This window comes from Podarcis gaigeae (genome assembly GCF_964106915.1).
Source record: "Podarcis gaigeae genome assembly, chromosome: Z".
Classification (NCBI taxonomy): domain Eukaryota; kingdom Metazoa; phylum Chordata; class Lepidosauria; order Squamata; family Lacertidae; genus Podarcis; species Podarcis gaigeae.
Genome location: NC_139691.1, coordinates 33,923,302 through 33,934,275, shown reverse-complemented (window position 1 = coordinate 33,934,275; position 10,974 = coordinate 33,923,302). Strand labels below are relative to the sequence as shown.

The 10,974-nt window shown below is 43.8% G+C and overlaps 1 protein-coding gene and 1 long non-coding RNA gene across 4 annotated transcripts in view; one reads left to right on the top strand and one right to left on the bottom strand.

Annotated features, from left to right (window-relative positions):
- The window catches only part of PCDH19 (protocadherin 19), a 133,990-nt gene that overhangs the window by 32,838 nt on the left and 90,178 nt on the right, over positions 1-10,974 (bottom strand). The gene's annotated exons all lie outside the window — the stretch shown is intronic.
- Positions 95-7,415, top strand: LOC310837067. Of its 2 annotated transcripts, XR_014560400.1 has the most exons (4): positions 95-224; positions 4,120-4,227; positions 7,017-7,102; positions 7,252-7,415. It is a non-coding gene; the product is annotated as an uncharacterized lncRNA (long non-coding RNA). The 2 variants fall into 2 exon arrangements; XR_014560401.1 differs by lacking the exons at positions 7,017-7,102; positions 7,252-7,415 and adding an exon at positions 4,489-4,559.

Here is a 10,974-nt window from a genome sequence, read left to right as displayed (position 1 = left end):
CACGAGTAGCAGGAGCTTCTGGGTTAAGCATGTGGCTTGGTGTCAGTTTGGGGGAAAGGAGTGTGCTCATTTCAGAGAATGAGGTGAGACAGCAAGACCATTAGCCTGGTCTTTCCACTTGGCTACATCTGAGGGAGATGTGAAACAGCAACAGCTCCTCCATGGGCCTGGCTGGGAACAACTATGCTTGATCTCCTCTCTTCCCCTCCCAGAATGATCTCCTGGTAAGTGAATTTGACATGTTTTCTTCACTCGCTGTCCATTTCTCCTCTTGTATCATGTCTATTAGATTGGTAGCTTTTTTAAAAAAAAAAAAGTTGAGCCAGCTTGAATGCAGCTCTTTGACCTGGCATCTTCTGAAATGTGTGTTTTCAGGACCCACCCTATCCCTGTGGTGTAAATTGCTTTATTTGTTTTTTCAATACTGAATTTTTTATTGTTGTAACCTGCCCTGGTACGTGTTGAAGAATGGGTGATAAATGCGATCATCATCAGAAAAGTGGTATACAAATGTAGTAAATCTCTCTCCCGCCCCTCACAAACACTTTCCTTCTAAACCAGAAATGTCCCCGATGTGGCTTCATTTAGTGTTGTGACTTGCTGACCCAATGGCAGCTAATGTGAACTGTGAAAGCCATCACTTTCCCGTTAGGAACTTCGGGAGCCGTGGCTGCTAGTTCTGCATTTAAATGACTAATTGGTGGGAGCAGAGAGGTGAACGAGCAACCCTTCCATTCTATTAGTGCTGGGCTGCATCATTCATTTCCTTTATTTTCACAAAGGTCAGAAGCAAGCAAAGCAGAAACAGATAATTAAACAGTTCTCCAGCCATCACCAATGCACATATTTCAATGAACTTAGAGGCAGCTAGCCAGTGAGAACAGGATTCAAACTTGGTCCTTTCCATCAAGGAAGAATTACATCATCCTGATGCACATGGGTTTGCTGAACGCATGGGCAGAAGGGGTCATTTCAAGGGGAGAAGAGGTGGACAGAAAGGTCTGCTTAAGCCTTTTCAACCTGTTGATGCACATATTTCAATGAGGTTATAGGCAGGATGCCTTCATGGTTGTCATACCACACCACCCCCCAACCACACCCTACTAAGCCAGTACAATAAAAATGAGCTTTCTGTATCTTTGTTTGTGGTTTGGTTGAGCAAGGAATGCAGGATGAGGTGTGTGGGGTTTTTTGAGGTCCTGTAAGAAGACAAATGATAGAGACAGCAGAAGGTTTCGTTGCTGTTGCTGTGAATAAATTACAGCTCACAGAAAGCAAATCACACACTCAGAGCAAAATGGTGGTTTTGTTTTTGTTTTGCGAAGTAAAGCAGCTTTCAAAAGTTTCAATAATTCAGCCCACAAGTAGGGGATGGGGGGTGTTAAGTTACAGGGTAGAGGCAGAAATGAAATGAAGTTTCAAGATATCATGGCCCTTACCAAAGTAATAGCTATTTGCCTTCAAATGAAGCTTGTTTCAAGTGTTTCTCCAGAGAATAGGGGGGAAAGGGAAGGAATAAGCAGAAGCAATGACCTTAACAACAGACACTCGGGTGCAAAATTGCCAAACTACCTGAAGGGAAAATATTTGGTGCTGCAGATAATGGCCTATTAGGCTCAATCTTTAGCCACTTAGAGGGCAATTAACACCAGAAGTTTGTGAAAGACAAGACACAAGCCAGTGCAAATCACCACTTTTGGGGGATCTGGGTTTGTAGGACTAGGGAACCTGCTGGAACCCTGCTCCTCAAAAAGTAAAGGGTAAAGGACCCTGACATCATAACCTCAATGACTTCACCCCTGATCCTCTACACTGGCATTATGAGGCAAACACAGGTTTTGGAGGTTCAATTTCTGGCCCAGAACATATGTGTCTATTCTAGGAGAAATATTTGAACTCAAAAATAGCTTTGAAACCAAGCTGCACATATTCAATTATACATTCAGCTATACAGCCTTCATCAAACTGGTGTCTTCCAGATGTTCTGAATTACAATTCCCATCAGCACTAAGCAAGCAGGGGCTGATGGGCTTTATAGTCCAAAGCATCTGGAAGGCACCAGGCTAGTGAAGGCTGCATTTCAAGTTGTGCATCTGTTGGACTAAGAGCCCCAAAAAGTACACTATTATTTACTAAAAACATTTTTCATTCCATTGCTCCCACTATCTGAGGGGGCTTTCATAAATTTTAATTTAAATCAACAATAAAAACATATCTTTTTAAAAAAAAAACCAAAAAACTATGCGGCTCTACAATGGTACAAGCAAAACAGCAAAGACTGCAGTGGCAGAAAACCATAGGCAAAAGCTATGTTGACCTTTGTTTCTTCTATAACCAGATGTTCACAGCATAAGATGCATAAAGCTAAAAATATATGGTTTTAAAGGGGGATTGGACAAGTTATGGAGGGGAGGTGTGTTAATGGCTGTTAGCCATCACATGTAGGGACTGCAACAAGCCGTTGCATTGTGTGTTCCTTCCTAACAACAAAGTTCCTGTTCAGGATTTCAGACAGCCTAGGCAAGGCATTCAATTCTCTTTCCTCCTCCCCTGGTCTGGTTTTCTTTCCCAACCTTCAACACTGCTTGACTATCATGCATGTTCCGTTCTCATTGGGCTTGCAGAAGGAAATGCCCCTTCAGTTTTTAAGAGAGAGAGAGAGAGAGAGAGAGAGAGAGAGAGAGAGAGATTTTGTCAAACCTCAGGCTTTCACCCAAAATGATATATTCCTGTTGTTTCTCAGTGGGTTTGTTTTGGCTGCATAGCTATTGGCATTCACTAGCTGAGTTAGCTTTAAGAAGGAACAATGGTTCCAAGTTCAGAGGCAATGTGAAACAGCATATCAGTTGCTAGAGGGCTTCCTAGCAACATCTGTCTGGACACGGTTGGAAAGAGGATGGTGGGTGGAGGTGCTCCCTCTGAGAGAGGCATTGCTGAGTCGGAAAATCATATACTTATAGAATTGTAGAGTTGAAAGTGGGAACTTGCAAAGGAAGCAATGATAGCAAGAGCTAGTGTACTGTGATAACTAGAGTGTTATACTTCAACTGCAGAAACCAAGATTCAGTCTTGTTTGGCTACTGAGTGGCTATGGGCCAATCATTGCAACCACTGCTGCAAGGGGAAAAACGGAATGAAACATGTTTACAGCTGGCCACTGGAGTCCATGCATTGATAACCCTGAGGCTGGATTGCTGCAATGTACTCTATGCGCGGCTGCCCTTGGGCCTGATCCAGAAGTGCCAGCTGGTGCAGAATGAGGCAGCCAGACTGCTACCACCAACATTCAATATCACTGTTAGAACATCCTTACTGCCTGCCCATCTACTACTGAGCCATGTTCAAGGTCCTTGCATTAATTTACAAAGCCCTGAACAATTTAGACCTACAGTGCCTGATGGGCTACCTGAATTCTTATAGCTCGATCACCTGAACTCCCAGCTAGATCACTGAGATCATCTGCAGAGTGTCACCGGTAGTCCCGAGTTGGTGAGGCTCATCAGGGAACAACAAAAAACTGAGCCTTTAGTTTAATCGTCTCGATGCTGCAGAATGATCTGCCAATAGAGGTTCAGCAGGCACCTTCTGTTTCAACCTTTAAACATCTGCTGAAAACTTTTCTGTGTTGCTAAGCTGATGCTAAGCTTATGCAGACAATTATGAAAACATCTTTCTGTAATAGCTGGTTGATGATCTCCGATTTCAAATTTTCATGTGTGTGTTTTTTTAAATTGTACTGTATACATGTGTGGTGGTTGAAAATGGCTTTGATGTTTTTATGCAGTAGTGGTATGCACGCTCCCAGGGTTGTCTGTCTCCTAGCTGTTGAGCTGGTGGACTGGTGAGATTCACTGTTGTGCAACAGTCGCACTAGCAGAAACAAATTGGCATCAGATTGTGCAAGTAAATTACCAGCAACTTGCTTATGCTCTTGCACAATAACACTTCACTTGTAGAAAACACAAATAAGGAACTCTTTTGATCTTACGGAGCAGACAGGATGGTATAGAAGGAAGCAATTCCCAGGATATACTGGTCCTAAGCCATTTAGGGATTTACAAATATATTTGCCAATCAATCCCCACTCCATCTTATGTAGAATCTCATTATTTTATGCAGAGGTGCAGAAGAACACCCCCCATTGTCTTCAATGTTCTTTTAAGCAACTCTTTGATCAGTATCAACATGTGTCCCACCCCCACTGCCTCTTCCTTCACACACATACAGGTATGTCTGGAGATGGTCCAGTGTTTATAATGTTTCTTTAATAAAAGTGTCCTGGATTTAAGGGAAGCAGCAAGACTGATGCAGGTTGCTATGGCAAATACACATTTTCCTATTTAGTAGCATAATCAACAGCCTTGTACAATTTTCTGATTTCAGATTCTCATTCCAAATTGTGCAGCTTGGGTTATCCAAGTCACCCTGTTATTAAGTTATTCAAACCATTTTAATTGGAAATATTATTATTATTGTTATTTTTAACAGCTCTGCAAATGCAACACTTTTAAGCCATGCTCTATGCCTTTCTCAAAAGCGGAAATGCCAATAAATTACATTCAGGTTAGGTATCTTTTTTCTGCCATTTTAAGCACAGTTCCATTGCAGCATTAATCATCTGCGCCTCTGCTGAAGAGGAACGTGGACATTCAAGATCAGAATTAAAAGGTAAATGTGCCATGCAAAGGTGGTCTAGGGAGTTGGTCCGTTTTTGTAAAAAAATAAAAAATACCATTGCTATTTCAAGCTTAGAGATCTATATACTGTAGTTTTATTTTGGCTCTAATTAGTGTCATGAAGGAAACACCAAAAGGTTAACAAGAGACTGTTAGTTTATAATGCACGCTTCCTAGTGCCAACTCTGGCGGTTCAGTCTGTTTTCAGACTCATTAGCTATGTAGACTGATTACAGTTTCAGATCAGGAACTGCTCGCTTGCTGTGTTAGCAGAAGGTTCCTTTTTATTCATACACCTACCCTACTGCTAAATATGAAATGGATGGCTTTAACTCTTTGTGGGACTCAAAACTGCAAATGAAAGAGGGAAAGAAGTTAAGTTCCTTCCTCAAGAAGTAACAACTTACTGGGCCCAATCTTGGGAACAAGAATCAACACAAGAGGCCTCCCCTCTGTAGTGCTATTAGGTAATTTTATATTATGGACTTAAAGGTCTTAAGGGGGGGTGTCTTCTTTAGAGTGTTAGTATATATTAATTCAAGGGACGCAGGTGGCGCTGTGGGTAAAAGCCTCAGCGCCTAGGGCTTGCCGATCGAAAGGTCGGTGGTTCGAATCCCTGCGGCGGGGTGCGCTCCCGTTGTTCGGTCCCAGCGCCTGCCAACCTAGCAGTTCGAAAGCACCTCCGGGTGCAAGTAGATAAATAGGGACCGCTTACCAGCGGGAAGGTAAACGGCGTTTCCGTGTGCGGCTCTGGCTCGCCAGAGCAGCGATGTCACGCTGGCCACGTGACCCGGAAGTGTCTCCGGACAGCGCTGGCCCCCGGCCTCTTGAGTGAGATGGGCGCACCAACCCCAGAGTCTGGCAAGACTGGCCCGTACGGGCAGGGGTACCTTTACCTTTACCTATATATTAATTCAATGACTTCAACATGTGTTTAAGCCTACCCTGCTACATTCACCATCTCCATCACTTCATTCTGCTGAGCAGAGTCTCAGACATCTGTCCCAAGATCATGCCCTGACAAGCTGCATTACCTGGCTGAGTACACATCATGCATTTAAAACACACACCCCCCCCCCCCCAAAAAAAAGAATACTGGGGACTGTAGTTTTTAAGGTTGCTAGGAAGTTTAGCTCCCAGGATTCTCTGGGAGACAAAATGTGCTTTAGGTGTATTTTTAATGTATGGCTAGTGGAAGCCAACAGATTTCTTAAAGCTTCTTTCTTTTTCCAAGACATCTTTCTTTTGGGTAACAGGGTGCATTCACAGAATGGTTTCATAGCATCTCATCTTTCAACTGGACAGCCAGAGATGGAATTTAAAGAGGGCAGGATGAGTTGCTTTTGGTGGCAAAGTTCAGGAGTGTAGATAGAGTGATAAGCTCAGTTTCTGCAGAGTGAAGTCTTTAGCAGGGGTGAAATTGAACTGCCTTAGGATTTCTTGTTAGTTTCACCTTGCACTTAGAATCATAGAACTGTAGAGTGGAAGGGACCATGTGGATCATCTAGTCCAGCCCCTGAAATGCAGGAAGGGCCCCATATGGTCCCCCATCCAATTTGAAACCATCCTGGGTCCCGCTTAGCTTTGCAAAGGTGCTAGCAGTTTTATTGCTGAACCATACACCCGTAATAACAACTCTTCTGGTTCCTTTGCAAAATTGAAAAAATGCTTTGAAAAAAAATAAATATTTGAGAACTGGTTCTCAGTCTCACAGGCACTTAAATGTTCAAATTCTGGAGTATTTCAGTCTCATCTAAAAATGGGAGATGCTGCCTGTGTGGCAGGAAATTGCATTTTTCAAGGATTAAATGTTCTTTGGCAAAGAACCTCACCAAACTCCAAGGCTTATTCATTATTCTTGTCCTCTGCTAAGATGTAAACCCCCTTTCTCTTAATAGCACACAGAATAACTGGGTGTTTTTTTATTTCTTTGCAGGCCCCAAATCAATTCTACACATGGGACATAAAGAGATCTTAAAGAACCTGGAGACATGATGCCAAATTACATGTTATACATGCCTACATCAATGTGTAGCTTTAATTTTGAAGGAAGAGGGTGCTTAACCCTTTATGGTATCTGCTTTATCCACTCCCCCTCAAAATCACAAAATACACTCTGTACTTCCTCCCTGCTCCAAAGGGTTCCCGATTTGTGTTTATCCCCATTTAAAAAGGAAAGATGGAGCTTTGATACACAAATCTATGTGAAATGTGTAGCTTGCCCCCTCAAATAATCACTGTTTAGATGATGGTGGTGCTATGTAGTTGTTGGCGAAAACAAGAACATAAAAGAAAACATGAGATTTTAAACAAAACCCGCCTTGCCTTTCTGTTAATTAGCTGCTTTTCACTCAATACCTGCACTTTCAAAGACGGATTCGTATTTTTCCAGTTGCCAAGAGAGGTAGCAGAAAAAAGCACAAAGGGTGAGCATCAAGGCAATTTTTTTTATTATTTTCTTTTTTTTTTAATAAAAAAAATCAAAAAGCAGAAAAAAACCATATATTAAAACTGAAAACACCTTCCAGGTCTCAGCCAGAAAGGCCACATGCTCAACCTTCATTTTCCTTTCCAGGTGGCCTTTAAGCAGAGGGGAAATCAGCAGCACACTCCCATCTGGGATGCCATTTCCTGCAGTTGCACAGAGACACAATTATAGCTGCAATCTCTATCTAACTCCTGTGACCTTGGATTCATTAACTCCAGTGAAAGACACATTCCAACATTATATTATTTCATGTGACAAGGTGTGGGGTTGGGCGCTGGGGCGGGGGAGGTAAGCAAATTAGAGAAAGTCTTTCAAATGCCTGTGATATTTAATAAACCTTGATGTGCAAACAAAGGCGATTACAAGCCTGTTTACTAGTGCGCCCTTAAACCAAATGGATTACAGTATGTTTCTACAGTCATAATTTTAATCTCTCTCTCTTTCCTCACCATCATCACCCTCCAATGAGTGCTTAAAAAGGTAAAGGTAAAGGTACCCCTGCCCGTACGGGCCAGTCTTGACAGACTCTGGGGTTGTGCGCCCATCTCACTCAAGAGGCCAGGGGCCAGCGCTGTCCGGAGACACTTCCGGGTCACGTGGCCAGCGTGACATCGCTGCTCTGGCGAGCCAGAGCCGCACACGGAAACGCCGTTTACCTTCCCGCTGGTAAGCGGTCCCTATTTATCTACTTGCACCCGGAGGTGCTTTCGAACTGCTAGGTTGGCAGGCGCTGGGACCGAGCAGCGGGAGCGCACCCCGCCGCAGGGATTCGAACCGCCGACCTTTCGATCGGCAAGTCTTAGGCGCTGAGGCTTTAACCCACAGCGCCACCTGCGTCCCAATGAGTGCTTAGTTTTTGCTTTAAAAAACAACAACACATGATCTCCACAATGGCACCTGAACTATATGAAGCATTGTTATACCTCTTTGAACAGTCGTGGCTTTCTGCACAGACTACTGGAAACTGCGGTTTGTAATGGCTGCTGGGTGTAGTTTAGAGACCCCTATTCACCTCAGTGAGCTACCGTTCCCAGTATCAGATTTTTATTTTTTTCCTAACAGTTTGTAGCCCTGTAGTTTCATAAGTCCCCATGCCACAAACCTCAGGCTTAGTAACTTAGTTTGCAACTCTATCTACTTCTAGGAGAAAATTTAGACACAGCGAAACATGTAGCAAGCTCATTCAAATTCACATACACACACACACACCACATTAAAACATGCATTTCCCAACCAAATTGAGTTTCTAGTCTCCAAGGCAGAACATGAAAAAGGCAGCAGAAGAAATAAAATAATCCCTCTCCCCCTCTCCACTGGGCTGAAATGAAGTAGCTAAACTTTGGGAACCGACAGGTTTGCAAGAGGGCAGAGGCATGTGTTGTCTTCTGTCTATTTTTTTAAAAGCACTCAGTGTGAGCAAAACCAAAGGAGAAATAACTCCATGAATTGCAAAAGAGGGTATCCAGCCTCAAAGATGCTAATTCGGGCCCTGAGGGATCTAATCAACCTCTTTGTTAAAGTAAAGATAAAACTTTCTGACAGCAAATGCTATTCTGATAAAATGGAATTTTCAATTATGCTATGAGCATCTGGTCCATGCCATCGTTTATGGAGCAAGGCGCCGTGCAGCTTTGCAATGTCAGAAGCTATTCCGCGCAGACAGCTTCTCCCACTGCTGAGAGAGGTTGGGAACGAGACCTATACTGACCAGTATGTTTTGTGCAAAGTAAATTCTGTGCCTTTTCATTTGTGAGGCCTTATAAGATTTGTGCTTAAACCAGTTTGTAATGTAAACATAAACACTGTCGCTGTAGCTGAAAAGAAAACAACTGATTCAGGAGTGAAGAACCTGCATTCCTGCAAATGTTCCTGAACTAAAACTCCCATCATGCTTGATCATTGGTCTGTGCTGGCTGAGGCTGATGGGAGCTGTACTATCAACACATCTCAGGCCACTTCTAGGTTTTAGAACATGCTTGAGCAACAGCCAATCAATGGGCCATCTAACCTACTCATGTCTAGAAAAGCTGAACAATGGCCCATATCCAAGTTAAAATCCCTGATCAATTACAGGGCTTACTGGGTGACCTTGAGCCAGAACCCGCTCTCAACCTAACATACAGTGGTACCTCAGGTTACATACGCTTCAGGTTACAGACTCCGCTAACCCAGAAATAGTGCTTCAGGTTAAGAACTTTGCTTCAGGATGAGAACAGAAATCGTGCTCCAGCGGCGCAGCAGCAGCGGGAGGCCCCATAGGCTAAAGTGGTGCTTCAGGCTAAGAACAGTTTCAGGTTAAGAACGGACCTCCGGAATAAATTAAGTACTTAACCTGAGGTACCACTGTACTTCAAAGGTGTGGAGGGGAACCCTATGTTTATGTCATAACATTTATATACTGCTTGACTGTAGAAAAAAAACTCCAAGCGGTTTACAAATACACCCCCCCAAGCTCCTTGTACAAAGGGTAGGGTGACAATGATAGTGACCATCACTTAAGAAGTCCAAAGTATTTTTGGGCACAAACATGATGCCCTGCTAACCTGTGTCGACCTAGGGCCAGACCACACACACATGGGAGGGGAGGAGACAGAACTATCCATGTCATTCCTAGTATGGCAAGTTACAGTAAAAATTGATAAATAATTCATTTCGATTTTAAAAACAAAGGAACAGATTTCTAGCCCTTATGCACAACAATAGGCTTGAATGAATGTTATGGGTGTCCTCTGGAGGGTGGAGACAAGGGGAACACTCCCCCTCCTCAGAATCCTAAATGTATTTATTTATTCTGAAGTACACAGACACATGCACATCTAGCTAGCCAACAAGAGGCTTAGCATGATCTCTTAGACCAGAGATTTCCAACCTTTTTGAGTCCACAGCTCCCTTGACCAACTACATTCTTTCTGCGGCATTTCTGTGGGGCACAGGAGCCCAGTGGGGTGCAGGAGCCCCTGCCTGCAGAGCTGGCAGACTCTCGCCCTTTTTCGAACATCCTCCCTTGTGTGGTGTTCCCTCATCCTCTTCTTCTCTACCCTCTCCTTGGGAGTCCTCTGAGCAGCCACTGCTGCAACTCCTGTTCTCTGAGCTGCCCCAAAGAGAGGTACCTCCTCACACTGCCCCACAGGGAATTGTCTGTCCATTCCCAACAGCAAGGGCTGGTGGACAGGCTGGCTGGGCTTCCTCACCCACTTGCTTACTCTGAGGCCACCTCAGTTCCTGGCAAACAGCACCCCCTGGCCAGCTCCAGAGGCACCATTCACCTCTGAAGCTTATAGCCAGGGCTGCTGCAACAAACAGCTGTGCAAGTCTTTGGGAGGCAGGCAAGAGGGCATCTGAGGAGGGAGCAAAGGAAAGAGGGAGAGAGGCCAGTATTGCCCGTGGCACCCCTGACCACCATTCAACTACCCCAGGGTGGCATGGCACATTGAAAACCACTTTAGACAATTCCTATTCAGCTGCTGAAATTACATCTACCTCAGATTTTCAAGCCCATGCAGATTCCATTCAGGATGTTTACAAATTTAAAAAACTTTAGGAGTGTATATGTTATTTGGTGTGAGTTATGAGCAAAAGGACATGCCCCCCCCCCAAAAAAAAAATACACCCATCATTAAACCTCACTGAACTATTGGACCACACCAAATTGTTTCCTGCTATTAAAATGGTGTTTTTTTACCACAGTTTCCCTCCCAGTTACAACATGTACAACTGAACAATCCTTTTAACACTTTGCACAGGGTGAAGACATGACTACGTTCAACAATGTGTGATTGTTTGCCTTGTGTTTGCTGAGTGTCAATAAAG